Here is a 27,966-nt window from a genome sequence, read left to right on the forward strand (position 1 = left end):
CTGTTTGTAATAGCATTCACGTACTACATTATCAAAAGCAGAGCCAGAAATTATTCACCCAGCAGTATTCCAATTGATGAATAATAAACTAAACGAATACGAACTAGTTAAATTAAATTTTTCTTGGAGATGTCTTTTTCCTAAAATTATATGTCTCATTAAATAGAAGTAGAATTTAAATGCTCAAAGGGATAATAAAAACTCGTAACTAAAAACAACTAACAAAATTTAAAAAATTTAAAAAAGAACGGCCGGCCGAAGCTAAATTACAAATATAAGTACAATTCACGATGGTTTGGAAACCTTTCCTTCTGCAAACCGTGAAACGGCACTTTAACCCCGGGTGAGCTTGGTTACAGAACTTGATTTTTGTTGTCGTTAAATTGGAATTATTTTAAAGAAAAGAGGTAACAGGACACATAAAGCGAAAGTACTGCCGATATTAAAAAGCCATGTTTCAACACTTATCTGGGAAATTCGCCATACGCACGAACAAAGCCAATCTGTTTACGTTCAATAAATAAGTACTGAAAACCTTTTTATGATCGCCATGATCTAGACAGTCATAAGGAAAATTGATAATAAAAAGATAAAAATAATATAAGAGGAAAAAAGGAAGTTAGTAATAGGAAAAACAAGAACAAGAGCAAGAGTGAAATTGAAAAAGGAAAGATTACCAAGAAAAAAGAAATAGGAAAATAAAAACTAGAAGAACAATAAAAAAAACAGAAAAAAGGAAAGGAGAACAAGAGTAATAAGACAAACGATGAAATATAGAATAAAAAGAAAAAACGAAACTAGAAAAAAAAACGCGAAGCAAACGAGGAAGAAGAAGGAGAAGTAAAAAGAAATAAATGAAAGATGACTAAAATACATAGTTTAATAAGCCCTGAGAGAAGAATAAAATTAAAAGAAATTGAAATCAAATTTGATCATAAATATTTATACGCCATTTCCATGCCTGATAGCCTTTAAGAACCCTCAAAAATGCAAAAATCCTCAACTACAGTAAAATTTATTTCAGAAAATAAATTCTTCCGATCTGGCAACACTGCATGCAGTTTCCCTACAGCACGCGCAACAGAAAGAATGCTTTACATTCAAGTTTTTCCGATAAACATTTTCATTTACTTACCCGTACGATGAGTCCCAACATGGCACTCGTGAGCTCCCCCAGACTCTCAGTGCCAATTCCCAGTGAGAGTGTAGCAAACTGTGCATAAAAAATATCAAAACATCCCACATCAGGTTTCTGGTGCATCCTGACATTAGCGGCGCCGGTTCGCAACCATGAGTTCTCCCGGCTAAGGAGGTCAGCGCGTCGGTGTGTGTAACCCGGAAGGATGCAGTCTCTACAAACACACACACACACACACACACAGAAACAAAGCCAGTGTTTTGCCGGATTTCGAGGCCACACACAGGAGTGTCAGGCCAAACATTGCAGGGGAAAAACTGTGCAACTGGGTCCAGCGCGTCTGCGCTCTCGGAAAACAGGAAGCGCCCGTTCTGTTACTCTGAGCGAATTTATGGAAAATGGTGAGAGCGAGAGAGTCAAAGAAAGAGAGGCGTGCAAGTGGGCAGCTTCCGTTACGCCGTGCCTGTTTTCCCGGTTTTCAATGCGATGCAGGAAAACGCTGCAACCGTGCGATGCAATGCCGAGCACCCATCGGAATCCATGCTAAGGGGGTTGAAGGGTGTGTATTTGGATTTTCCGTTTCCCGGTTTCTCGAGTGCTTTTCGAGGGAAAAGTTCTCCCCGGTAAGGATTTCGTTCACTCTCTCGCTCTCGGTATGCAATTTCTCTTCCGCAAAACGCTTCCTGCATCTCTCTCGCTCTCGCTCGCCCTTCTCTCGGGTAGGCTGTGTTTGATGTTATTGAAGACATTACCACCCTCAACCAGCAGGCCAGGCCGGCCATCCGAGCGCGGCTGCTTTCGTGCGTGATGGGGCAGCTGGCATTGGATCAGTCACCGTGCAACCGAGAACCAGATCAGACGTACTTTTCCTGTTCCGGGGTATTGTGTTTCGTGCGGTTCCATTGCCTACCGGGTTGCGGGTACCGGAAGTTCTTCTCCCGAGTGCAGTACGCACCGCCGGAAAAGTGGGTGTCCCTGTGAGATTTAAAGTGAATTGAAAGGGTAAACGGAAAAGTTTAAAAGGTGTCTAAATCGCTGTGTCAACTTAGTCCATGTTTAATGTAAAGTAGAGCTATGTATCTATCATTTCCCTTCAAATGTTGATGGTAAACTCGACGGTGTGTTGTTCCGCAAAGCAGACAGAACGAAAGAGCATGAGAGAACGGACGGTGAACGGTACAGAAGAACGAGGCCACAGTGATAGCATAATTCGCAAATTCGAAAACGAGAGCCCCAAGCCAACCGAGGGGAGTTGTCGGTGAGAGATTTTTCCGGAGCATTGGATCAAATATCGCAAGCCCCAAAATAGAGGCAGGAAAAAAAAATGGGAACGTCTGACCTACGCTATTCCACCGGAATGTATCTCACCGACTAATAATTTAACAACCCGAGACCGGGGAAAAACGTCTTTAAGCCCACGAAAGTGGCTTCGATACGTGTAGGAATGGTTTTTCCGGTGTAGGAAAAAAGGGAAACAAATTTTTCGCTGGATAAAAGCAACCCCATTTCATCTTAAGCTTCCGAGCGAGTGGCTACAGATTACCGAGGGAGTGGAAGGAAAAACGTTTTTGGTGGAGGCGTGGAAAATGGGGGAATAAAATCGGTGGAAAACAAAAACACGGCCCAGGTAAAAATGCATCCATCGCCCAGGAAAGGCTGAATCCTCTCGAAGGGTGTATTTCGTTTTTTGTTTTTTCAGTGGGGCATTAATATTTTCATCCTTCATCCCCTTCTCCGTTTGCTGCGGAAAACTCTTCCAAGAATGCCGAGGGAAAACAAAACTAGCTCGTGAAGATAAAACAGCAACAAAAAAGGCCGAACTCCCAGAGTAAACACTTACCCGTAAACAAAAACCCGGCTTTTGACCATCGGAAAATGAGCTGAGAGTGGGACGGGTTGGAAAAACACGGGGAAAATCACATCGCTGTTTCATTTATCCACGACAAAAAACAAAAACAAACAAACCAACCCATCCGAAAGGTCGAGCGAAAAAGTGGCCAGCGTAGTGAAGGAAAACCACCAAAAACCCCTCCTCTCCGCTATCTAAGCGGTGGAAAAGCGTGAGCATGCATGTGGGAAAGCTACGCCAGGGTTGAGCAAAGTTGATGCGTTTTCGCGTTTCTTGTCGCTTGTTTCTTGCGTTTTTGCCGTGATCTGTTTTCGGTTTTTCCTTTTCTCCCTCAACCCCCCCGCCTTCCACTACGACTGCTTCCACCCTTATCTTGCGGGCCAGGGTTCATCGGGCGCTATATAATTTTAATGTTTTTGTGCACGGGCCCGGAAACATAATTAATGCAAAAAGCTCCGGGAAGCTCTCGGAAGTCCCGAGCGCCGCTTCCGAACAGGTTTTGCGTTTTTCCTTCTAGTTTTGCCTTCTGCAGGAGAAAGGCATTGTTGAGTAAGGGGGAATGGGGGAGGTTTTTTTTTCGTGGTTGGCCTTCTTTTGGTCGGTGTGTGTGTGTGTGCTGTTAATGACATCATGCAATGGTGCAGTGCAAACGGTGAAGAGAGTGTGAAGAAGCAAATTTAAGGTGGAAAATGGTGCTTAAGCCAAGCAAGTCAAACAGTTAGTCTCGTGGAAAAGGCGAGGAGGAAAACAAAATTGTACTTAATTTCACTCAACCCACTGCTGTTTGGCCCTGGGCCGAGCTTTAAAGCGTAAGAGCGCTAGCGAGATGCTGTAAAACGTTTGCCAGATAAGCAGAGCCCCCATCAGTACGTACGACATCCAGGGACCTTGGCGTCCGTTGCTTAAGGTGAGTGTGCTTTTAATCTTCCAAAATACCTTTTTGACGGTGTGATCCTACACAGAGAGGGAGAAAGAGAGAGAGAGAGAGAGCGAGAGTAGAGGGAGCTCAGAGGGTATGCGTTTCCTTTTCATGTTCACCTAAAGGCGCGCAGCACATCAGCGTCATCAAGATAAAACAAGATGTCATTTTGGCTGCCAGAAAACATCCGGATTTCGGAAGTGATGAAAGTGGAGACGACAACAAACATACTTCACACACACACACACACACACATACATAAAGAGCAACGCAAGAGGGACACATCACGTTTAGCCGGAGATGGAAATGAAGTTGGTGTTTTTGTGTTTTGCGAGCACCTTTCTGTCACTTTGGGGATTTTTGGGTGTGCGAGTGAGTGTGTGTTAGTGTGTGTGTGTGTCAGCCTCTTTCCACAGGTGGAGTGCACTGGCTAAAAGCCTAACCTGATCCTGTGTGATGTACTGTCTTCTCCGGCTCGTGATATCACCCGTGTCCTGTCTTGCGTCCTCGCCATACGGACAAGTACACCACAGAATTTGCATACAACACGGCTAAAATGAAAGTGCAGCAACAGGATCGCTGGCACATGCTGGTAGGTGTACGATAAAAAGATTGCATCGGTGTAAGCGACCCATGAAATGAAAGCTTGTTTGTTTTCGAGAGTCGAGTGACACAAAAAACGAATGCCGGGGCCCTCGAGAAGACAGCAACACGAGGAAGATTATTTTTGGGCAAAATCTTGTCTGCCTCTGCGGGCAGGATGTCTGGCCTGATGGAAGGCAATTGCTGTGCCGGTACGGTTACATTCGTTGCAGGTTGTTTAGTATGCCGTAGAGGGACGTGCAGCGCTATCGATAGATGAAAAGCTGATACTGATGAATGTTTTTCATCGCAGTGAAAGGCCGGATATTGAGACTGACTTACCGATTGTTTGTGTGCTGCCTGTGCAATGTGTACGTTTGATGGCTGTGCATGCTGTGCACGTCATTTGGTCGCTTTCGGGGAATAATTGATTGCTGTTTCTCGGGAAGATGATGTTGTTGGAGTGATTTTGGGCGAAATTTCGGTCGTTGGGAGAATTTACAAGATCATACTCAGACTCAGAGATCATTTCGATGATGGAAAAGTTCGAAGAAATCCCTTGATTACTTTTTTCCTTTACTCGTTTATCGAGTTCACGTAGACGACCTCAACAACTATATGGGATGGGTCGTCCGGTACAATTCTCATGACATTCCCTACTAGAATCTAGTTCTTCTACAAATTAAGTAAATCATCCGCATGGAATTCTACAGGCAAAGTAAGAACTGTTGTTGATGCCACCTTTATTGCTGTTATCATCTAATCAATCCCTACCACGTACTGTTCCTGTATGAGTTTTAACTCTAGAGAAGCTTTTGCTATCAGGCAAACACAAGTTGTCTTCTTTTTATGGCTGGATGTTAAACAACTAATAGAAGATTCTCCAAAATGTTTATTTCCATTGTTCCAATCACTCTCTCCGGTTGGCTGGTTGAACAAGAGCCCGCCAAGTTCATCTTCCTGATAAAGATCCGTTGTCATCGCTATTCTTCAAATTCTGATAAACTTTGCTAGAATAATACGAGATATATTTGCATTCAATACAGATGTGAAGCTTGTGAAGAGAACATAGGATTCTAGTCGTGTTTGTTCCATCTCCTGAATGGATTTTTTAATGATGATCCGGATGAGCGAGTCTGGAAATTTATATAATTCTTTAATCTGGCTATAATTCTACAAGAGCTCATTGCGTTGGTTCAGACGATGCCCTGATTACACTCAAATCTTTGAAAACTATCAAATTCCTGAAGAAATAGTAGTTTTGGAATTTCTGTACCAGCGTCTTTTATAACAATCACTGGATAAATTTCAGTTTTAGAGCTCTATAGCAAGTTCTAAGAGCTCTATAAGCCCTGTTCTAATAGGGCAAATATCAAACTGGTCCTCCTCTCAAATATGTTTTTACAAGGATAAGATGATGTTGGGACTCTTTGTTAATGTTAGCTGAATTTCAGCAGCTTGGCGACATATCAATCGTCACTTGAATACTTTTGGGGTTTATCTGTTCTATCTTCAAGCATTATGATGTCATCTAAAAGTAAAGATCCGATGAGCCGTTAAGAAACAAGCGAACCTCCAATTTTAATTTATTATTTATTTATTAATAAATGATTACGGACGGATGCCGTATTGTCTCCAATTTTAATTTAGACTATTGTAAAATTTCAAAGTCAGCCGTTCATGGAAACAATCAAAGCCCCCCCAAAAAAATGGGTGTAAATGGATTCCCGGAACTATTTTCCACGGCCAGAGGATACGGTTTTGGGTAAATGTTTGATCGATACCGTTGTTAATTTGTCCCATGAAATTCATCCTTCTCGCCCGTCGCAAGGAAAACTGATATATTTCACGCTCGGGTGAAAGAATCAGTGCGTAAAGTGTTAAAAATGTGGAAAATCCCATCCCGCCCACCGTGAAAACTGTTCACCCGTATCATGCACCGGGAAGCTGGGAAAAGTTCCGATAGGGGAGGGGCGGAGGCCAGGGCTCCCAGCACACACTTTCCACGCACCGCATCGAAAAACTTTCGGCTCCCCAAAAATAGCCACGACGGGCACTGCTCGCCCGTCCAAAAGTGAACTCGAATTGACAGCAAATACCATTCCGTGCCATTGCGTTCGATTGTTGAAAATTAATCAACTGTCACAAAACAATGGCAAATTTTCTATCCCCGAAACAGCCCTAATCTCCCGTGCGCTGGCTGGCGGTGCGTCGGTTGCGGCAGAAATCAACTTTTCCATCAAAACTTTTCCGATGCTCGTCTCGGGAAGCGGGATCCGGATCGGGTGAGCTAAGGTGAAAAGGTTGGGAAAAGTTTTCCCTCTACCCCTCCGGTGTCCCTTGACACCACACCTCTCTGCGCTCGAGGTTATTTTTTTTCTTCCTCAGGAAAAGCGCAGCAGGTAATTCTCGGGGAAAAGCTGGCCAGCACCCAACATCAATCGCGCTAATCTGATGTAATATTCTTGCCCGCCTTTGGTTTTCCCCGATATTTCCCTGGACCGATGGCGGGTGTCGATGTTGTGTTTATCCACCCTTGTGTGCGTGTGTGAATGTTTGGGCAGGGCATGTTGGCTGCAGTTGAGGTTTTCCCGCGCCGATTTTCGTATTTAGCCTAACACTAACAAAGTGCGATTTTTGCGGTTGCTGATGCTGTTTTCGTGTCGAAGTTTAATCAACAAGTTTTTTGGGGTCATTTGATGAATTTTCCCGCACGGTGGAGGGTTGGTTGCTGGAAGCTTTTCACCGTTTCCAATCGCACCGGCGCGAAGTACGAAGGTCGGAAAATTCAACCGGTACGAGACGTACATTTCAATTCAGTCCGTCAGCCGACAGGGAAAGGAAAAACATTTTCCTCCCGCTTTATCCGTAAGCGTGACAGCTGGCCACGGGATGGGTTCGCCGATTCGGTACCGAAAGTTGTTCCAACGGCAGCAGCAACTCCGGTTGACTGTTTGTTTAGGTCGTTCAATTATAAAACTGGGACTTTTGCACGGCTTTTCCAACGGCCCTTCGGCTCCGGCTTTTCTCCTTGCCGTTGCAACTCGATGCTAATCGGATTTTGATCCTTCACTTTCGGGTCGCTTTACAATGTTCGGCATCAAAGCGGGCAAAACCGTTCAGCCTCCACCGGGAGCGAAACCCCTGTCGTGGAAAACTTTCGCATATCGTGCATATTTTTCCCTGGTGCGCGCTTCACAATGCTTTCTCCGTGTACTTACGTGTGTGCAGACAGGCCACGCGTTCGCGAAAGTATTATCATTTTGGTGCGCAATTTTTATGGAAATATGCAACCGTTTACTTTTTACTACTCGAAAGCGGGTGCGAGCCGGATAAAAAAAAGTTTGGTGAGAGGTGAAAAAGAATTTTAATATTTTACAATTTTCTCCGTCGTACTGTGATGCACGCATGGGTGGGAGAGATGATGTGTGGAGAAAATTAGAACGCATGCAAATTACCCAGCACTTGACACGGACCACGGGTAATCACGATCGTTTGCGATAAATAAGGTGGAAGCGATTCATTCTCACTCACACGGTTGGTTCGAGCGCTTTTCCTTTTAGAAATGCTCCTTAAAATTAGGCCCCTTCAAAAGCCGTGTTTTAAGAGGCTGGTAAAAATTGGGTGTCACCGTCTTCATTTCCATACCACACACTCGGCTCGGTGTTTTGTGCGTCGAGGTAGAACGGGGCATATCAACCGCTTATGAGCATAAAACTAAATCCTTGGAATCTTGGAAAGGTGGAAAAATAATGAATCCTTGCCGTTGGTGAGTTTTCCACCGGTGGAAGGTGCAAGCAAAGACAGAAAAAGGGCAAACTCTAAGATACCGTCGGATGAAAGGAGGGTTGCGGCTATAGTCACACAAGCGCTTAATAATTTTCCTTTCAGCCTATAATTGCACTCAGGGCATTTTGTGAATTCAAAAGACACTTTTTTTGCGTTGAAATTGTCCGGTGGAAGGGAAATAAAATGTGAGAATATTAAGAAGTAAGTTGAACAATTTTATGTGTTTTGTTATAAAAACCCATAAGAGTATCAAATTTTGTCCCATCATTGAGCACAATACTGCCCACCGTGCCCACTGTATCTTGATTTTCCATCACATTTTATTTCATTCCAATATGTTTCGAATCTCGCTTTGAATCCAACCCCGCAAAAAAGCCTACCTCAACCCCATCTTCTTATTGATTCAAATTTTCCCGGCACCTGTTTTCCCAAAAAAACAGACGAAAAATCGATTTCGTGAAATTTCTGCAAACGAACCGAACAGCAAAACCGGCAAGGGATCACAAATGAAGTAAAGAGCGTGGGTGAGAGAGACTCGAACACGAATCCAAAATAATTATTAATGGGAAGTGATTATATTGGAAAAGTAAACAAAATGATTGAAATAAATAAAATCAAATCACCGAGTCGAGGGAGAGAGAGAGGGAGGGCACCGGTTGGTGTCCAATTTGAATGTACACCCGGGACCAGGAAGGATTCGAGGGAAAGAGAGACAGAGAAGAAATGGAAAGTTGTTCGCTGCGCTTCCACCCACCCAAAACAACGAAAAAAAAGAAAAGAAAATGGAACCGATCAATCGAAGGTTCGGGAGCTACATTTTCATTTAAATGTGAATTCAATTTAAAGTCTAACTTCATCACGAACCGGAGTGCCAATCAACACACTCGGGATCCGTACCCAACATTACCGGCCGCTGTAGGGGCTTTTGTTTGTCGAGAAGTGCTCAGCTGTTTTCCGTTTGCTTGTTTTACCTTTTTGTTTTGGAAAATGATTTTTGATAATTTCTTTATCTTTTCTCTGTAAAACGAACCAGAGTTGGGTAAGGCAGAGACATATTTGGTTTAAATAAAGAACAGACTAGTTTTAATGTTCATCATTTCTGAGAACAAAACTAAGATTATTTTGAAAGTATTTTTTTTTTCCTTTCAAGTTTCAAAATTTGAAATCTCTTAGTAATATTACTCAAAATATTACGGAGCATGGACCAAAAACTGGCCCAATAGTGAAAGGATTTATTAAAATTAATATTTTCCCCTTGAGAAGCTTTGGAACTCGTCCCATGATAAAGTGCCGTGCTTGTCGCGGAGGTTACAAGAAAATATGGGAAATACATTAAAAACTTAAGCTCTCTCCCCATTGCTAGCCTCGGTTTCGATCGCGCGCGCCCATGTTGCAACCACTCACTGTCCCAATAAGTATAGTTGTTCAGAAAACGGGACCAAGCGGGCAAACAAACAGCTGGGAAAGTGTTGGAAAGAAGAAAAGCGCTCGAGCCGACAACCGGCACGCCGCACACACACTGCTGCGTTATAAACAATCCGTCCCATTATCATGCCCGCCGTTGGCAGCAAAGTCCTTTTAAAGCCTTCCAGCCATCGGATGACACGCCGTTGCGGACCGGAACGTCTTCCGGGCACGTCGGCCCACTTGGAGGGTGTTGGGTTGGGTGCACTGGAAATCCGAGCGCACTTAAAGTTTGAAATCCAATAATTTATGCTTCAGCATCGTCGGGGAGCGTCGTCGGTTCGGTCAGGGGCACAAGAAAAACATTTGCGTACGCCGGTCCGATTTCGACGACCGACGACGGCTGCCTCTTCTTCTGCTTCTTCAGGCCAGAATCCAGAGGCCCCCCCAAAACGGCTGGTGAAGTGGAAAGGTAAATAAACATTATCACAAAAGTTGGCAAGGGCCCGGGTCCTTGCCTCGAGCATCGAGAAAGTGGATGCGTAACATCGGTCCGGTTGTCTTTCGGCTTCTCTCTCTCTCTCTCCCTCTCGGTCGGGTCTTTTTACGGGTCGGATCTAAATCCAAATGGTGGGGCCTGCAGGCACCGAAACGGCAGAAAATATTGAAAATTATGATAACAGCAAATTGATTCTCCTTTTCAACTTTCTCTCGAAAAGTTCCCCAGTACGTGTGTGTGTGTGTGCTTGTGTGCGAGCGAGCGCTTGTGCCAAAGTATTTGCAGGGATTTCACCAACGTTTGCTACATTTACACCCCATCCTGCTAGGTTGTTTTTGCACCAACAAACCATCTCCGTAGCTCATTGTGTTGCAGTTTTATGTTGATTTCGATTTTCCGTGAAGCATTTTGCAAAACTCGCACAACCATTACCGTGTGCTTCCTCGTGCTGTGTAGCGTGTTGTTAAACAAAAGGGCACCAGACGTAATTTATCTGACTCCTTTTTTACGTCGAAGCTTCCATCCACACAGCTGAACACTTTTTCGCCAAACATTTTCGATAGAATTATTATTTATGGAAAAAACGGAGAGCCTTTCGTTTTACAAGGCATTTGCCGTTTTTACCACCCTGTGGGACGTTTGCAGGAATTCGGGGGAAGCATTCGAGCTGTGCGAGCGGCTCGAGGCTGAAGCTTTGATGCTTGGGCTGAAGATGGCAACGATGTTCCTTTTACTTTCGAGTGGGAAGATCATTTTTGTCTTAACAACACGTGCTTGTCATGTTTTGTGTGGCGTTCGTAAAATGCAGCGTGTTAGGTTGTGTAATATTAACAGCAAACGAAACCGATTTGGGGGGTGAATGGAGCCAATGATATCAACATCAGATTGTGATACGAAATTCAACTGTAATTTTACATAATAAACAATAAAGTCGAATAGTTCAGCAGGCTTTGAGCGGCCGAATAGAATTTGGTTCTTAAAGTCTTCGTTGTCAGCCGAGTTCTTGTTTAATTTTGCGAAGAAGTGTCAGTTTTTATTGAAACGTCCAGTTACAAAGAGTAGATAGATGTGGTGAATATTTTCATCTGTAGTGAAAAGATCTGAAAAGATATTTTCTGGGAGGACATTGCTTTCCGCAGAATTGTTGGTTTGGAGTTACTCCTGGAGAAATTATGGAACAAAGCTTCAACTGTTCAGAGTTTTAGACCACAAACATTCGAGGACACATTTGACAGCTTTTTTTTTCCTGGTCATCTGGATGTGATCTTGAGCCCGTCTTCTTCTAGGCTTAATAATCTCCTAGGTCATACGGGTAAGACATCTAATGGCTTACTGAACTTATTGATATCACGTTGTTGGATGGTTAGGCCTCACTAGGGTGGAACGGACCATATTCCCTGGCTAAGGGAACGCTTTTCAAAATTCTCCTTAAACTAGGTACAATTGCTTTGGCCCAACTACTTAGCTAATGGAAGCCGACTGTCAAAAACCCGATTTTTTCTAATGCTTCTCGAGCAGTTAGTTCATCTATACTATTATATCTCCAAGCTTTAGTTCATCTATTCTATTATTTCTCCAGAGCTCCAGAGCAAGGAGCGTATGGCCTCTGATGCCTATCTACATATTAGAAGTTAACTTCAACTCATAAACTTCTAGTCTAACTGAAATTTGAAATATTTTAAATTATTTTTAAATACTTAAACACAAGGTTTTAACAAAATATTCCAATGAAAAATAATCTCACTTAATTAAATTAATACTTGTCAATTATTTCTACACGTCTGTACCTTCTGTCCGGAACTCTGTTAATACAAGTTTTTAGCTTCATCTAACACCACATTAACCACTTTGAACTTTTTCCCGGTCCGGACCTCCACCAAACGATCTGCCCTCACAGATTCCAATTCCAGGAGCTCTCCGACTGCTTTTGAAATAGCATATTTGTTTATCACTCTACGCCGAACCACTCCGGAAGTGCTGTTGACCGGGCTTAAACATTTGAACAGTACCAATCGTCCAAACCGAAACCAAACGTCCATCTTTTCTGTTTTATTTCGAGCTGAGCTACGTGTACATAAACCGAAGATTGCATACACACACACACACATCTCTCGTAGCTGGACACTGGGAAAAGAGATAGTTTCCCCCCAGTGTTTTTTTGTTGCTTGGTGAGTAGTGCTTCATAGGAAAATTGGAAAGTGAGCTGAAGAATAAAAAAGGGGAAAATTCAAAACAAATTCTAAACCAACTCCACCTGGTTGGGATCCTTTTTTGTGTGGCACAGCGCTTTCATTCAGTATCTTTTCCGGGGTTTTAGTTCGCTTTTACACTTCTTTGTGTCCACCGGTGGTGTCCACGGTCGCTTTGCTCGGAGAAGAGTATCCCTTATGCTCACTGTCCCGGAATGCGGTTCCACTGGTGAAAGGTGACCGACGGCAAATGGAAAGACACAGTAAAGGTCAACGTGGCAGCGGTCCTTTTATTCCATTGCCCAGACCCCGTCGAAAAACCGTTTCGACCTTTGACGTTGGGAGGAGCGGTGATTTCTTCGGTCACCTGCGGCTTTCGGTGACTTTCGGCTGGCGGTAAAGAAGGAGTAGAAAACAGCTACCCCGGAATAAACTTTTAAAAAGTGTCGAGAAGCGGTTGTAATCCGATCGAGATTTGCATTATGCGAAGCGTTCGAAGGATTCAAAGTCAAGCCCGACAAAAATCAAATAATCGAACAGAAGGCAGGGCAAGGGGACGGCCAACCGATGAAGTCAAGTTGATAGCACCACACAGCGCCAGCAAAGGAAGTCGAACGCAATGGAGCACGGAAATCGTGTTGAGATTGAGGTTACTTTGGACCGGGAGGCAAAAAAAACGTCGACGACGAAGAAGGGCAAGTTCGATTCGAGAGTTATTTGCTCAGTCGGGATGGTTCGGGACGGGTTTTTGAGCCCGCCAGGCATTCCGGGATAGCGCTGGAGTGAAGAAAAAACATGAAAGATGGATGAGGTTTTCGGTCGAAGCATTTTATTGTGCTTGCTTAATTGACCGTGTCGGATCGTTATCGTTAAATTGGGTCGGTATACAGGAAAACAAACGATTAAATGTGGAGAGGAGTTGTTTCGGCTGCTGCTGAGACGATGGGACGCGTCTCCTGCAGATGGAGAATGTGTGTTCTCGTGACGTGCGACAACCGTCATGTATGGAAATGTTGAAACTGTTACTTCGAGAGCACTCCCTTCCGATGCTCTTCGGGTTCGATGAGTGTGATATGGGTTTGAGGTTGACTTTTTTCTGGTTTTAGAGGAGAAACACTTGAACATGTGTAAAATTGAAGTCGAAGGTCAATAATAGAGTGACCTGAGCCCAAGGGGCGGGAATCCTCCTGTCGATCTCGATTAAAGGAAAATGGATTTCTTGGCATTTATCTAGAACAGAGAATATTGATTGCAATCTAGGCATGTTTGCTCAGATAATATTGGAATTGGATATTGGAAGCAGGTTTATTTTATAGACCTCAGATATTTGGTAAATTAAAAGCTTACATCAGATTTTTCACTACATCTTCATATTTCACATGACAGAGCTTGGAAGGTCAAAATGAGCATAATATGTTCCGTGTCTCAATATTGTGCTTTCCAAAGGAGATTGCCTTGTCTAATCTGCTGAACCTCAAGTAATTGTTGGAAGAACTCTTAGGCAAAGTTAGACTAAGACTTTGTGAGCTTATTGATAGTAGTAAAAGAGATAGGACTGAGTTCATTGGGCAATCAAGCCCATAGAACATCAAGGTCCTTTAAATCATGATACTCTTCCTTTTCAACAGTTGAGTAAAGTATCTTCGTCTAACATTGAACTTGCCAATACTCTTAGAGTTTATTGGGGCGATATCATTCTGGTAAATCATGCATAACAGTCTAAGAATGCTACTGAGCAACTTTTTATTGAACGCTTGTACCAAGCTGTCAACAGAATGAACATCTTAGAGTGGAAATTGAGACTCTCTTTTAAGGGATACTCTAAAGGATTCTAACGTGCTCTTATGTACTCACCTGACAATACGGCCTAACTGGATCTAGGACTGGGAACGATCGACTGGCTGATTACCAGGTAAAATCATTAACCCAGAAAACTCCTTGTAGATAAATTATATCTTCAGAGTTTAGTTGGAGTCCTACCTTTAGACTCAGGGAGCTACTGTGACACATGCTAGTCATCACGGAAAACGGAAGTCAATCATTAATTATTTTTAAAACTGGCTTATCATTCTGATTTTCTTCCTCACTAGCCGAAGTGTCAAGTCACAAAATTAAAGAAAATATTTTAAGAACACCTTGCAGAAATCATATCATTACCTGCGTCACATATAGCAAAGGAATCGCATTAGAAGAAAGAAAACAAGAACCAATCCTACTCCAAGCATAATTTTCCTTTTCGCCGGGCCATGTCTAGTAATACCCGTCAAAATCCATTTCCTTCCTAGCTGCAAGTAAAGCGGTCCGCTTTCCACCCTCCACGGTGTGCGCGTGACACCAGTAACGCCACTTATCACCCAAACGAGCGCAACCATTCGTTTTTTCGCACTACTAAGGTGAAGTTTTGTTGTGTCCTCCCCCATCCAGCGAGCTATTAGCAATTGGAGGCCCCGGAAAACACAATATTTTCCCAACAGAAGGCAGCGTGGTGGAAGTTTTCGGGGGAAAATGGACGGTCTACAATCAGCGTGCCGGGAAAACAGAAGAGAGCAGTGTGTGTGTGTGCCATCTATTGGAAAAGTTTGGGCGACGGTTTTTGTTTATTCGCATGTCAAATATAAATTGCGCCAAACGCAAATGGCCCCGTGGCACGTCCGCACGTGGTCAAACATCGAGCCCCGGCACAAGGTGTGCTGATGTGAGGGTGTGTGTGTGGTTGTGTGGGTGAGGTTCATTAGCATCTTGGTCGGTGGTGGTGGTGTTTTCGGTTGCGTTTTAGTTGGTCCCGGTGGAACCGAATGTCGTGATTTTTCCATTTCCTTGAGACGCTTTCCCTTTCCCGCAGCAGACAGTACAAGCACTTCTTGGCTGCGTTTGGTGTTAGGGATTTTGTTTTTCTCGCTGCTCGGACCGGCCTAAGAGAAACGGTGCGTGACAATCAGTTTTCGGACAGCTCACCGTCCGCAAGGTGAAAACGAGTGAACTGTTGTCTCAACAGCTTTGGCTTAGCTAGATACAGGTTCGAGCCGATGCGGCTAAACATCGTTTGGTAAGGTCGGTAAGGTGTCGGCAAACATTGTACCAAGGTGACCACCACCAGCAAGGACATCGATCGTACCATGATTTGACAATTGCTGGGTGGTCTCTCCCTTGCTCTTGAACGCGCTCCAGGGGACTTTGATGCATCATTTATGGGGCCTGCGGTGAGCTGCTGCTGGTGCTGCTACTGAATGCGAAATAATCCCTACACCGAGGGCCAGAAAAGCGCACAAATCCGCCCCGTCATCAGTGTGTGTGGGGGGGGGGCGTATGAGAAAAATGTTAATGCGAAATCAATCAAGGCGCATTTGAATAAATCCGAACGCCTTCCGTTTGGAGCGAGAAAATCCCAACCCCCGAGGACCAGAACGAGGCTGGCAGGGTTCGGATGGGGAAAAGCCGTAATGTTTATTCAAACAAAGGCGAGGGACGGTGGTTCGAAACATGGTTCCTTGGAGCAGCGTGAGACGGTTCTGTATTTCAAGGTTTCCATCGGCCTCAGGATCTCCGCTGGTCAGGGAATTCTACCCTGATATCGTGAGTAGCGAAAAATCGAATTGCCGGAAATTGCCGTTCTGTCTGAGCGTGTCAGTGTCGGTGTTTTGCTTTTTACTCCGCCCCGGCAAGTGCTCGGCTCGGATCAAGGGAAAAACATACGCTAAAAATCGCCAGCAATTCCAAGAAACTGCTTCATCACCGTCCAAACACTAATTGAGTGTTGCATTACGGGGTTTCGAGCGCGCTGCGGAGGCTCGGGCGGCTAATAGGGAGCTCTGTTCGACAGGGTTTTAATTCTGTTAGATAAAACCAGACGAGCCGTAGACATGAGATGTATTGATGAGCGTGAGCCTGAAAGATTCGTGCTCTAGTTTCCTGCTTTCGGGGCAGAAATCCTTTTGCCACTGACCGAATCAGCTAATTGAGTGAGTGAACGATGGTGGGAGAAAAAAACCCGTTCCGTGTCCATCGCGTTCCACAGTGGGAGGGTCGAAATTGATAATTTATACATTCTAAGCACGCGACAGAAATCAAGTACAAAGACTAAGGTCCGCCCAGTACACGGCGGCTAATGAGCACCAGAGCACAGCGAAGACATTCCCCTGGACACACACATACCTACACGCATTTGGAGCCCCTTTTTCTTCGTAGCCATCAATAACGCCATCATTAAGGACCTGAGTAAGGGTTCTTCATGGTTTCCAGCCCCGAAAAATGGGAGCTCTTTTATCGAAGCATTAGCACGGTGTGGGCCGTGCTTAATGTGGGGGGACTGCTGCTGCGTTAACTCCATACCCGCGTAGGCCTCATGATTCCAAAGACCCGAAGGTCCTCTTCCTCCTAGACAAAACAAAAAAGCGAGCGAACTCCAACGACGACTGCCCTTCGAACCGGACTATTAATGTATCTTTAATACTCGATGAAAATAGAATGGAACGGGGGAAGAAAAATTGAAGCGATTGTCTGTGTCGGGGTGACGCTATCACCAGAGAATGTCCACACGTCGTCCAGCAAAGGAGGAACCCCTGGAGGATTTCCCCCAACGTCTCAACCGTCACTGCCGATGGCGGGCCGGGCGACAAATCTTGAATTGTAATGCGCTATTAATTAAGATAAATTACTCGGTTGATCTTGAAAAATGAAGACAAAGGATATGATCGCCCAACGAACGGAGCGCCACCCGAAAAGAAGGGTCCTTCTTAATCGTCTTAAGTAGTGGCAGTTCGCTTTCGGCTTGTCCAGAGTCAATTATGGACGGTGGTGGACAGGCTTGAGGGAGACAGAGAGCCCTCGATGAGGTTGGTTTGTGGGACGACACTATACCGATAGTGCGGCCAATCTCGTAGGCCATTTGAAGCTGAGTGTGATTGCTTCCTTCTGCGGGAGGAAAATTGGGGGATGGAAATCCAGGGGTTATGAGGAGGGGGAAAAACAACATCCTACCAGTGATTAATGACGGTATTATGCGAGGACGCTGTTTTGTTTTCTTCTCAAGGCGGAGAAAATGACAATCGTTTGATTTGTACATCAGCAGAAGTGACTTTTGGCCAAACGAGAACGACGTATCGACCGGCCGGTGCTAAACAGCTCCAAGATAAGAGGATGCTTTTATGAGCTTCGATAACATCGTACTAAGAGCATTAGATGAGAAAGTGTACATGCCTTTAGCAATGTAGAACTTCACTAACGTTTCACTGAGCTTATCATATTTTTGCGATTTGTTTGTGATTCGTATTTGACTTTTGTTTGAAGAGTAAGAATAAGAATAAATGAAAACCCTCTTTCTAAAATTAAAATAGTAGTTAAAAAAGTGAAGGAATAAAACTAACAAAAAGAAGCAAAAAATAGGCCACAGAAATGGATATAAAAGACATAAAAGTAACGAAACAGCCAAAACTCTCACTCAAAACTGCACACTAAACGTGAGCCGAACGAAAGCATCAAATTTTAAAACCGACAGCAAAACAATCCTGTTTACATTACTCTCGACCCATTAACTTGGGACGGTTTTTACTTTAGTTGCTCTTTACTGCCATCATTTCGTCAGGCTGCAAAAACGTGTCCGACTTTGACAGGAACGAAGTAGCAGCAGCGGCATTACTGTACCCGCGGCCATGTTTGGAAACGAGCCAACAAATTAACATCGGCCACAAATGTGGCGATGGTGTAACACGAAAGTTCACTTGTTCTATTTATCGCTCGCGGGAAAGTTGTTGGTTGTTTTTCGTTTTTCCCCCGACCGCACAGATCGGGCGGTGTCAAATGGATGGGAGCGGGATGTGGGCCGAGAGGAAAAACAAAATCAAAATTAATCTTTCCAAGAAAAAGCGCCACCAAGGAGATTTTCTACGCCCGCGAGTGCCACTGTGACCCCGGTGTTGGTTCTGTTTTTCTTTCGGCGGTTGGTTGGTGCAAACGCTCCCTGGAGGGATTTTTATCGTCAGACGCTGAGGACGCAAGTGGCTGGCGCGAATGTCCTCAATCACAATTTGGCGAGGCGTAAAAAATTTGCTCCGAACTCGCACCCAAGAAACTGTCTAATTATTTTTTAATGTAATCCTCCGCGTTACGAGTGCGGGTGTCCGTCTATTTCGATCGTTGACGAGCTAGCTTGGGGGAAGTTATTTGCTGGTCGCTTAAGCTTGTCTCGGCCACCCCGGAAAAGGAGACTCAAGGCCAGTGACGGGAAGGAAATGGATAAAATGGATCATCAATGAGCGAGGCAAAGCTGGGGAGGAAAATCTCTCTCGGTAACTCCGAGGCGTAAACTTAGCGTCCAGCTGCTGAGGTGGCATCGGGACAGATGCTAGACTGGTAGCAAAACGAGCCGAGGCTTTCACTCACTCGAAGAAGAGCGTCGAGGCAGTAAAAAGGGCCTGAAAATGATCCACCGCCGACAAAGAAAGAGGGTGAAAAAACCTAAGGGAATTTTCCAACACGGAAGAACGACACGATGCATATGCCGAGTGTGCTGACCCGCTTTTAACTTTAATTGATCGCAATTAAATCGCAAACAGTGGGGCGAGCTGGTTCTTCGTGGTAAGGCCGTACGCGAAAAATTAATGAGTTGGTTAATGTGCGTTAACCTCAAGCATAATTGAATCTCGCTCGAGGGCTTTTCTCCCATTGGCTTTGGTGAGTTTGTGTGTGAGTATGATGGGGCCCGGCAGGGAAAAATAGCAGCTTAATCCTCGCAAGCGCCTTTCGAAGAGGTTTGCTCTCGAAAACACTCCAGGAAATGGGGGTGAGTAAGTGCAATTAAAGGGTTAATAGATTCTTCGTACTCACCGGCGTGTACGTGTGCCCGAGTGTCGATGGAATCGATCGATGTGTTGGGAGGAAGGTTGGCTTATTCATTTTAAAGAATCGTATCCGACATTATCGCATTTAGTATCAAATATTCAGAGCTTTGTTTGTGGGAGCTAATCGCTTGAGTCTTACAGTAAAATATTTTTGAACACTAAATTTACTTAACACAATTTTCCCGTCAATCATCAATCCTCGATGACATTTTGTACTACCAAGAAAGTGGTACAAACTCTGGCAAAGATTGAATATGATTTGCTGCGCTGTAATTGCTTCTCCATTATCAAACTTCCGCACCAGCCACACCGATAAACCATCCATTGAAGCGAAAGATTAACGACGACGCAAGCGCCATTGTCTGTCTGTGCTCAAAACTCTCGGAAAAGATAGCTGAAGATATTAATTTTCCCTAATGGAAAGTGTTCGCCCACCCGTACACCGCGTGCAAACTTCCCATGCCCAAGAGGTCAGCAATCAACCGACGAGAGCGAGAGCTGACCAAAAGCCATCCGCCCTGCCGGTTTGGCCAGTCGTCGTCGTGGTGGCATCATTCACCTTTTGCTTACAATTTTCCGAACACGATAAATTGTGTCGCAACCGAGTTGTGTCCTTTTTGCGGGAAAACGCTCGGACCGGATCGGACCAGACACACATTTCGTCGTCGGTTGCGAGTGTGTGTTGAATGAAGGCGGTTATCGCTGCGCCGAGCAAGTTTGGCTCGGCAAAACCCGGGACGTACGTGTGGGTAAAGAAATAAATTATATTTGAATTAAATATTATTTTAAACTTTCCCACATCCGGTTCGCTTCATCCGGTCGAATCCGGGGTGTACCGTTGCGCTGGCTTCCCTGTGCACGGCCCCTTTGCTGTCCAATTTTAACGATGGCTCTACAGAGACTGACCATTGAGACTTTCGCTAGCTGCTCGATCGGTGGGTGGAGGAAGGGGGTGCGGAGGTGCAGGAAGGTGAGGTTGGAATAGCTGGCAAACTGGGGAAGGATTTGTAGCATGCATCCGTAGAGCATGTGAGGATTGTCTGTCGTAGCGATCGGATGGATCTGTCCCAAAAGAGTGCTTATGCGGCACTCGACCTGCCAGCGATTCGACGCTCGTTTCGAAATGTGTTCATATGCATGTGTGCGTGTGTGTGTACATGAGCAAATATGCTCACACCCTCAATCCTGCGCATAGACCACACCACACACACACACACAGGCAGACATTCGAACAGGATGTGAGGTGTTCTGGCACGACACAGAGACGATCCATCTATTGGCACATGGCTCGTCAGCATTGCAGAATTCCGAGCCATTCACCCTCGGTGTTCACCCGTATTAGAGCCACCCACGGGCAACGTAACCAGGGTGGGTGGTGGGTACGGGAAAAAAACCCAAACCCGGAATGTGGCTCTGGTGCCGCAGTTATTCTACAATTAAGTCCAAAGGATAATTATGATTTAATGGATGGAGGCTGGCTTTAAGCCTAGCACAAGCTCAGATCCTGCTGTTGGGAGTTAGAAAATCCATCTCTGCCGAGGGAGGCTTCAGGGAGAATGAAGGTGAGGAGGAGTAAAGAAAAGTGACTGAAATACAATTTCCCCCCCCCCCCCCCCCGACTCACACATACAGACCGCAAAAAGCTTTAAGAATCCATTATTTCTAAAGTTATCGCCAATTAGACGTTAAACTGATTTGCTGGAGATGTGTCCCGGCACTATCGGCGAGTTGGCGGAGAACCCGTTGAAAGAATTGAGAATGTTCTGGGTGGGGTTGGGTGATGCACTTTTCTCATAACCAAGGCTTTTTCCAGGTCAATCCATAATTAATTCGTTGGCGAGTAGAGCGGCTGCGAGTGGACAACTTATTGAGTGCGATGTGGGAAAACAAAGTTGTGTTGTTGGAGACTCATGATTGAGAAGTTTTTAATGTGAGGCTCCCGGCTAGTTCTTAGTGCAATTCAGCTGAGATTAAGGTAGTAAGGAGCAATATATATTCGTTTAAATGCATTTTATTGAGTATAAGCCGCCTTTATGGCTTGCTCGATTTGTTTTAAATTCGTCTAAGAGGTAAATTCACTAACAAAAAAATCTTTTTTCTCTTCCTTTTTGTACAGGTAACTTAATAAGGTTTTTCGCAAACACCACAACTAACTGAGCAGCGCTGTAAGTATAGCTTAATGCATCCCCATTCGAACCGCTCGAACAGGAATCAATGCTTTGCAGAAATTCTCGCCGCCCTAACATCTGTGCATGTGTGCAGTACACCACCCGTTTCGTGGCCTGTTTCTTCTTTGATGCAAATTTCACGAAATCCTTCCGGTGCTGAGGAGGTTAGCGAAGGCTCGGAAAAGGAGATAATTCTGCCCGCCTTCTTAGGCAGCGTTAGCATCGCTTCACGTTTCCAACGCCCAGCGCCATCAGCTTCCTCGCAGCGGTCAATATTTTGCGAAGGAATTCCACCTGAAGCAGCAAAAGCCGAACCGAGTCGATACTCGCTGTCGACCGCAGACGGAACGGTACGCCGAATCTGGTGCGCCAGGCAGCGCACGGAAAATATGGCGCCAACATCTGAGCCAACGAACATCAAAGACCGTGGGATCGGGAAAAGTTGTGCAACCGTATCCCGGAACGGAACGGGGTTTGCGATGGAGTTTGGTATTTGAATAAGTCCAGAACCCACACACACACACACACATTCATCCACACACGTGAGCAGCACAACGAGACTCCCGAGATCTGGAGGAGATTGTTTTAGAGCATGTTGAGCATGTTTTTGCATCATGTTTTCGGTGGTCTACGATGTTTGGCGTATGCACAATTTCCAATCACGTACCACCGACCGGAATGGATCGGGCGTGGAATCGGTGGAAGATTCCCGGTACCTAGCCACAAAGCTTTTGGGGCGAACTTTTGCGAACATACATTTCCACGCGGCTCGACTCTTCTCGAACAGCTCCAAGGGCTTCGACAGGCTGGGAAGCTGGACGAGTGCCTTAACGGTCCTCGTTTACCTTTTCATAGGAGTTTGGTGAGCTTATGGTTTGGAGCACCGGGTGCGGGAGGGATTGTGTTTTGTTGTACAACAGCACGCTTGCTGGTCCTCGTTGGTTTGATGCACTTATTGGAAGCTATTTGCACAATTAAGCCACCTTACCGAGTACGACTGAATGTCACGCAACGCGACCATACTCTCGTTCGTACCAGGAAACCATCGGGCAACGAGATGGCTTGGCGAAGAATGAGCAGTCTGTGCGCTGCCGTGAAAAATCTCTTCAAACATATTTTCGTTTTATGTTGCCAACACCCCGCGTTTCCCTCCGAACGGTGGAAAATCATCCAAACAGCTGGCAGAAAGAAGGAATCAAAATCAATGCCTAATAAACCAGAACAATCCGATTTACTTTCACCTGTACGTACCGAGCGAACGTTCGCTACCTGCGATTCGCAGTCAAGGTGGAAGTTCAAAGACGTTCTGGAAGCTCCACCATTTTTTTTTTTTGCTTTCGGAACACCGCATGAGGAGATTTATTTTCTTCACTTCACAGACACACAAACTCAGAGCAGGGAAATGTAATGATTTGATTTGGTACAAATAAAGCAGCTAGTTATGAAAGATTTAGCGCACAATGCAGCAGAGCGATGTTACTTTTGGAGCAAACACTTCCCCGTGGCTCAACATTAAAGCGTGAGGCGAGTATCGATTTTTGTCCTCCATCCAGCTGTTACTTTAAACACATTCTTTCGGTACGAGATTCACCCATCCAACGTTCGCTTCGGTTGCCCCGAGGGATGGGACGTTTCAATTGGTAAAATGCATCATATAGCTTACCAAAACACTTAGGCACGTCCGTGTGTGTAAAGGGCATACGGACCGATGTGTGTGTGTATTTGACAGCTGGTGCTATTGCATCGTTTTCCCACACGGTTTAGCAAACACTCGAGGACAGTCTCGAGAAGCACTACAAACCCCCATCCGCCCATTTTCCGGAGGTGATGGTGTATGCTCCGTCTGACTTGGCTGGATGCTCGTGGAAGGATGCAGTTCCTAGAGCCCGTGTGTGTCGTCCCGTACCGAAGCGTTGATGAAGCAGAGTGTCATAACTGGTTCGGAGCTTTCATACGGTGTGTGATTTTTGATGAGGATAGCGATAATGGGGTTGTTTGTGTTTTGGGTTTGTCACAATTTTGTTTTAAAGTTATTTTAACTCCAGGAATTTGGGATAAATTTTTTTCAGAAGTTGATGTGTTAGTATTTTAAAAATATCTACCTGAAACTCCTGAAGTGATGCAGTTGGCGTGGTTTCGATCGGTTTCGAAATGTGAAAACACAAGAATGTCATAAATTGCCAGAATATTTTTAAATTACCATTATGAAGCCTCTCAGGTAATGCTAAAAAGTATTCTGAGCCTTCTAGGAACTAAGAAAAAATCCTGAAAATTCTTAATAATTTAAATGACTCATGGTCACCCCCGTAGTCCGGACTGATTTTCCAACTGCGTGGAATCATCCAGTCTAATAAGCCATTAGATGGACTGTTTGGTCTAGCGGGGTTGTTAGGCCAAGAAGAAAAAAATCCAAAAATAATTTAAGATGAATTTTGCTTCTATTAAAAAAACTGAGTGCTTGCAATGAACCGAAGTAGGTAACTTATAAGAACAAATTACATCAAACACCCGCTTGTGGGAGAATCCTCTGTTGCGCCTGAAATTATGCAGTAGAGTGTTTTTAATCCGAAATGACTGAGAGAATGCTAGAAAATAATCCGGATTGAACGCCAAATTTGCGGCAGGTGGTTGAAACTCGTGAATATTTATAAAAAAATATGAAACGAATCTATTAACAACAGAATATCGAGTAGGCATCTTGGAAGAAATGCAATATTACAATTTTAATCGTTAGTAAACAACCAAATGCACATATGATCAGCGACCACAAGGGCTGAGTTGAATAGCCTCAAGCAGCTTAAAATGTTAGAAATTCTTACAAAAATATTTTTAAACATCTATGACGTCAAACGAGCTCTTTTTTCGACAGTACAGTTCGGGCATACCGAAAAAGGACGCATTTCCCAGTACCCTCCAGCAGATAGATGATTCCGCAACCCGTCACAAATTGCTTAACCAAGGTCTATTGCACCTTTTTTTGTTGTTGTTGGTGTGTTTTGAAAACTACAACAACGGTTGTTTAATTTTCAGCTCAGGTTAAACTTTGCCCCCTCTCTCTCTCTCTCACTACCATTATGATCCCAGCCCGGGCACGAGCACCGCCAGAAGCACCGGCAGCAGCGTTGCGGTGTAACATAAATTAAGGGGCAGAGGTGTTGTTCCACCGGGAGCAATACGTGAGCCATGGTGATCGTAAAAATAAATCCAATTTTCCCCGGCTAAACACACGGATGTAAGGTCGGGGTTTTTCCCTTTATGACGAAGGAGTTTTGCCCACCAGAGCTTCAACCATTTTTCTACGGTGTGCTCTGCGTGTGCTTTTGGCCGATGATGAAGGAGATTCTATTCTGACGCGGAAGAGAGGGAAAAATGATTTTAAAGGTAGGAACATTTTACAAACACACATCGTTTCTTTTCGGCGGCGGCTTTTCCCAGAGAGACAAACATGGGAATTAATGTTGGTGGAAGGCTTTCTGCTGGTTCGAAATCGATCAATACGGCAACGTAATCAGCTCAGCTGAATGAACCGATGATCCACTCGAGTCAGTTTTCCCCTTTCTACCCCCAGTGAAAACTGCCCTGCCCGAAAAATCAGGGCTCGAAATCGTAACGAAAAGCACATTAGAAGCCTGTGCCGTTGATGTCCCGATGAGTCGGGTCGACAAAACTCGTACCGGGTCAAGCCGGGGAAAATTGAGGATTGCACATTTGCGTGTGCAGGAGGCTTTCGGGCCTGTCAGTGCCAGGTCCTGGAGCAAGGCTTTTTCCATTTTCCACACTAACGGATCGGGTCGGGTAATTGATGGTTTGTCGGTTTCATCAATGCAACGAAAAGCAATTAAAACCTCATCTCGGTGTGGTTCCTCACTGTCTCTCGCTCTCTCTCTCTCTCTCTCTCTCTCTCTGTCTGGTTGTCCGAGCACTGACCGTTCGGACCTGGCAGCGCTAATGTGGATGTGAACATAGCAACCAATTTTTTGCTTTTAGATCACATCCATCTGCAGGGCACAAAAATGGAATTGGTAACGATTTGCTGGGCTCGGTTGGGGCCCCGGTGCAGTGGACAGCGCAAAAGCCTTGCAACTGGTCGAAGCGTGATGTGTCATTATATGCAATTTAAAATGGATCCGGAATAAATACGGGCCGATTGATTAGTGGTTGCTTGCCGGGATGGCTGTCCCTATGGCGGGTAAAAGGATAGTTGGGAAAGCGTAACATTGTACAATTGTCAATCAAAATGTTTAACGCTTCCTTCTGATGGAGTGTTCAGCGATAAAAGCTTCTGGGAAACCTCTTTGAAACTTAGAGTCATTGAAAATATCTGCCTATTCCAACGGTATTCATCACCAAGCAGATGATAACTCAGGAAGTCTTCATATGCGTCTCTTCATTATACGAACTCATACGGATCCAGTCGTTGGTGAAAAATGGGTTGTAGTTCTGGCCCATTTTCCCATCACGTTTAAATAAATGATGTGCTGCCGGAGATAATTAATTCGATTTCCTTCAATGGAGTGCTTCGAGCACGAAGCTCCACCATCGAAACATCAGCTTTAACCAGTTACCAGCGATTAAACAGACGGTTCGTTGAGGTTTAGTTTTTCGGTATTGACGTTCGGCGCACCACTCCTGTAGCTATGTGTGTCTGATTTTCCAACCAGAAGGAATCACTGCTTCCGTTCCACAAGATGCTTCATCGCGCCGCTAATGGGGTGGGATAGGAGCGAAAGTGCTTATGCTGCGACGGAAGATTTAAAGGGCGGAAATCGATCCCACCTCACTGTGTATGCTTTTCCAAGGTAATGTGATACTTTAAAGTGTCGAATAAATTGGTCGCAAAGCGTTCAGTGCCAGTTGCTAAAGCCTCCCGGGAGCTAAAGCCTCGTTCATCAGCCTGTAGAAGTGAAGCACTTGAGCATCTTGAGCGGCTCTTCAGCTCCCCTTTCCCAACTCGGCTGCGTACTTTAATGGGATTGCTAATATTTAACCGCATACATAGCCAGGAAATATGCTAATTCCGCCACGCGCGTTTCGTCCGCTTGGAGGAAGAATTTTAATAATGCGCCAGAGCTCTTCGTCGTCACCTCACACCAACGCTGACTGAGTGACTGGAACGCCTGAAAACGGTTTGCGCCACTCTCCCATCGGTGTAGCACTTGCGATGGCGCTACCGCCGGGGTCATGCTGGTGTAGCCTTTATTTTAATTTGATTTTCGCTAAGAGCCCGTAGCCCGATGGTTTGTACTAACGCGAGGCAACAATAACATCAACAGGAACGAAATAGGGGCGAACGGCAAAACGGGATGGGCGAACCGGAACAGGCCTCCACAAAAACGGGTCAAAGCGCCCGCACTAGGATGCCATGTTTATGGTCCTAATCTCTATTCAATTAGATGGTGTAAGTGTAAGCCGTGTACGCGCGGAAAGTGAAAAAGGCACGCAGATCCGGCACGCCGTCCGCAGCTACCGGAAGCATTAATGAGCCCTGGAGTCGGATATAATCTCACGATTGTGAGCAAGCGAGCGCGAGCCATCGGAGGACACCGTGGAGCTTAAACGGTTTTTGGTGCTGGTTGGAAGTGAAATTTGATTCAATAACGTTTGATAGCATCGAACGGTGGGTGCGTGCTGTTTTGTTGTTTGTGTGTGTGCGTATCTTTAATCGATGTGGTTTTGTTGGTTTGCATTATGGAAGATAGTTTGATTGTGCTGTGGGGAGAGATAATGATGGGCATCGTGTTAAAAGGCAATGTTTAGTTGAGTTTAAAGAAAGATATCGGGTTTGTTTATCTGATGTTCGGTACACAAGGTTATTCTTAGTTGGGGATTTTTTTCGTGGTGATCCTTGCAATTATCTGCCCAAAAGTGTTGAATTTTATGTGAGATTTTAGAAAATCTGGAGCAGCTTGGTTGGAAACAGTCAAGGTACTAAGTTCAAAGCTGTGATCGTACTGAGGTGAGAAGGGCTCGAACCGTAGCCTAACTCAAGCTCGTTGATCACCTTTAACAGTCGATCTGTTATTTCCTATTTTGTCTTCTTTTCTACGGAGATCGGCTGTAGGAAGTAAAGATTCGGTTAACTTGGTCCTTATCCTTACTTTGCCCCTTGAGAAGATCCTTAACACTTGCTTACATGTTTTGTAATACTAGATTTAAGAATATCTCATTGACTCGACTTTCACTTACAGTGAGATATTTAGTCACGGCTCTGGACCACTTTTACAAAGGTCTGTCAGAAACATGAAGACTTTGAGTAAAAGCTAACTATTTAAATGTGACCATCTGTGAACACAATACCATTGATTTGAATTGCTAACTGCTGATTGCTCAGTGACGCTTCGAATCGCCTGTTTCCCACAACAAATCGCGATTAACCACTACGCAATTAAGCCGGAAACTTTAGACAGATTCGCAAAAATTAACCACCCCACGGCGATGGACAACATGTGAGAGCTGCCACTTGCAGCCAACCGATCCAGGCCCGAATCATCGGAACCCATCAGGAAAAATAATTCCCAAACATGACACCGACCACTTCCGCTTTCCGTCGCTCAAGTGGTCGATTGTCTTTTTTGGAGCTCGATGGGCAGTAA

At 44.9% G+C, this 27,966-nt stretch overlaps 1 protein-coding gene across 5 annotated transcripts in view; it reads left to right on the forward strand.

Moving 5' to 3' along the window:
• Window positions 1–1,959: 1,959 nt before the first annotated feature.
• The window catches only part of LOC118504792 (protein O-mannosyl-transferase TMTC1-like), a 108,786-nt gene continuing 82,779 nt past the window's right edge, over window positions 1,960–27,966 (forward strand). The window contains exon 1 of one of the 5 annotated variants that reach the window (XM_036039770.1): window positions 1,960–2,161. The gene's annotated coding sequence lies outside the window, so the exon portion shown is untranslated. Of the gene's footprint in view, window positions 2,200–3,538; window positions 3,895–27,966 lie in introns of those variants that run through there. The other 4 variants (XM_036039767.1, XM_036039766.1, XM_036039768.1 and 1 more) reach the window with 4 other exon arrangements.

Source organism: Anopheles stephensi, chromosome 2, assembly GCF_013141755.1.
Source record: "Anopheles stephensi strain Indian chromosome 2, UCI_ANSTEP_V1.0, whole genome shotgun sequence".
Classification (NCBI taxonomy): Eukaryota; Metazoa; Arthropoda; class Insecta; order Diptera; family Culicidae; genus Anopheles; species Anopheles stephensi.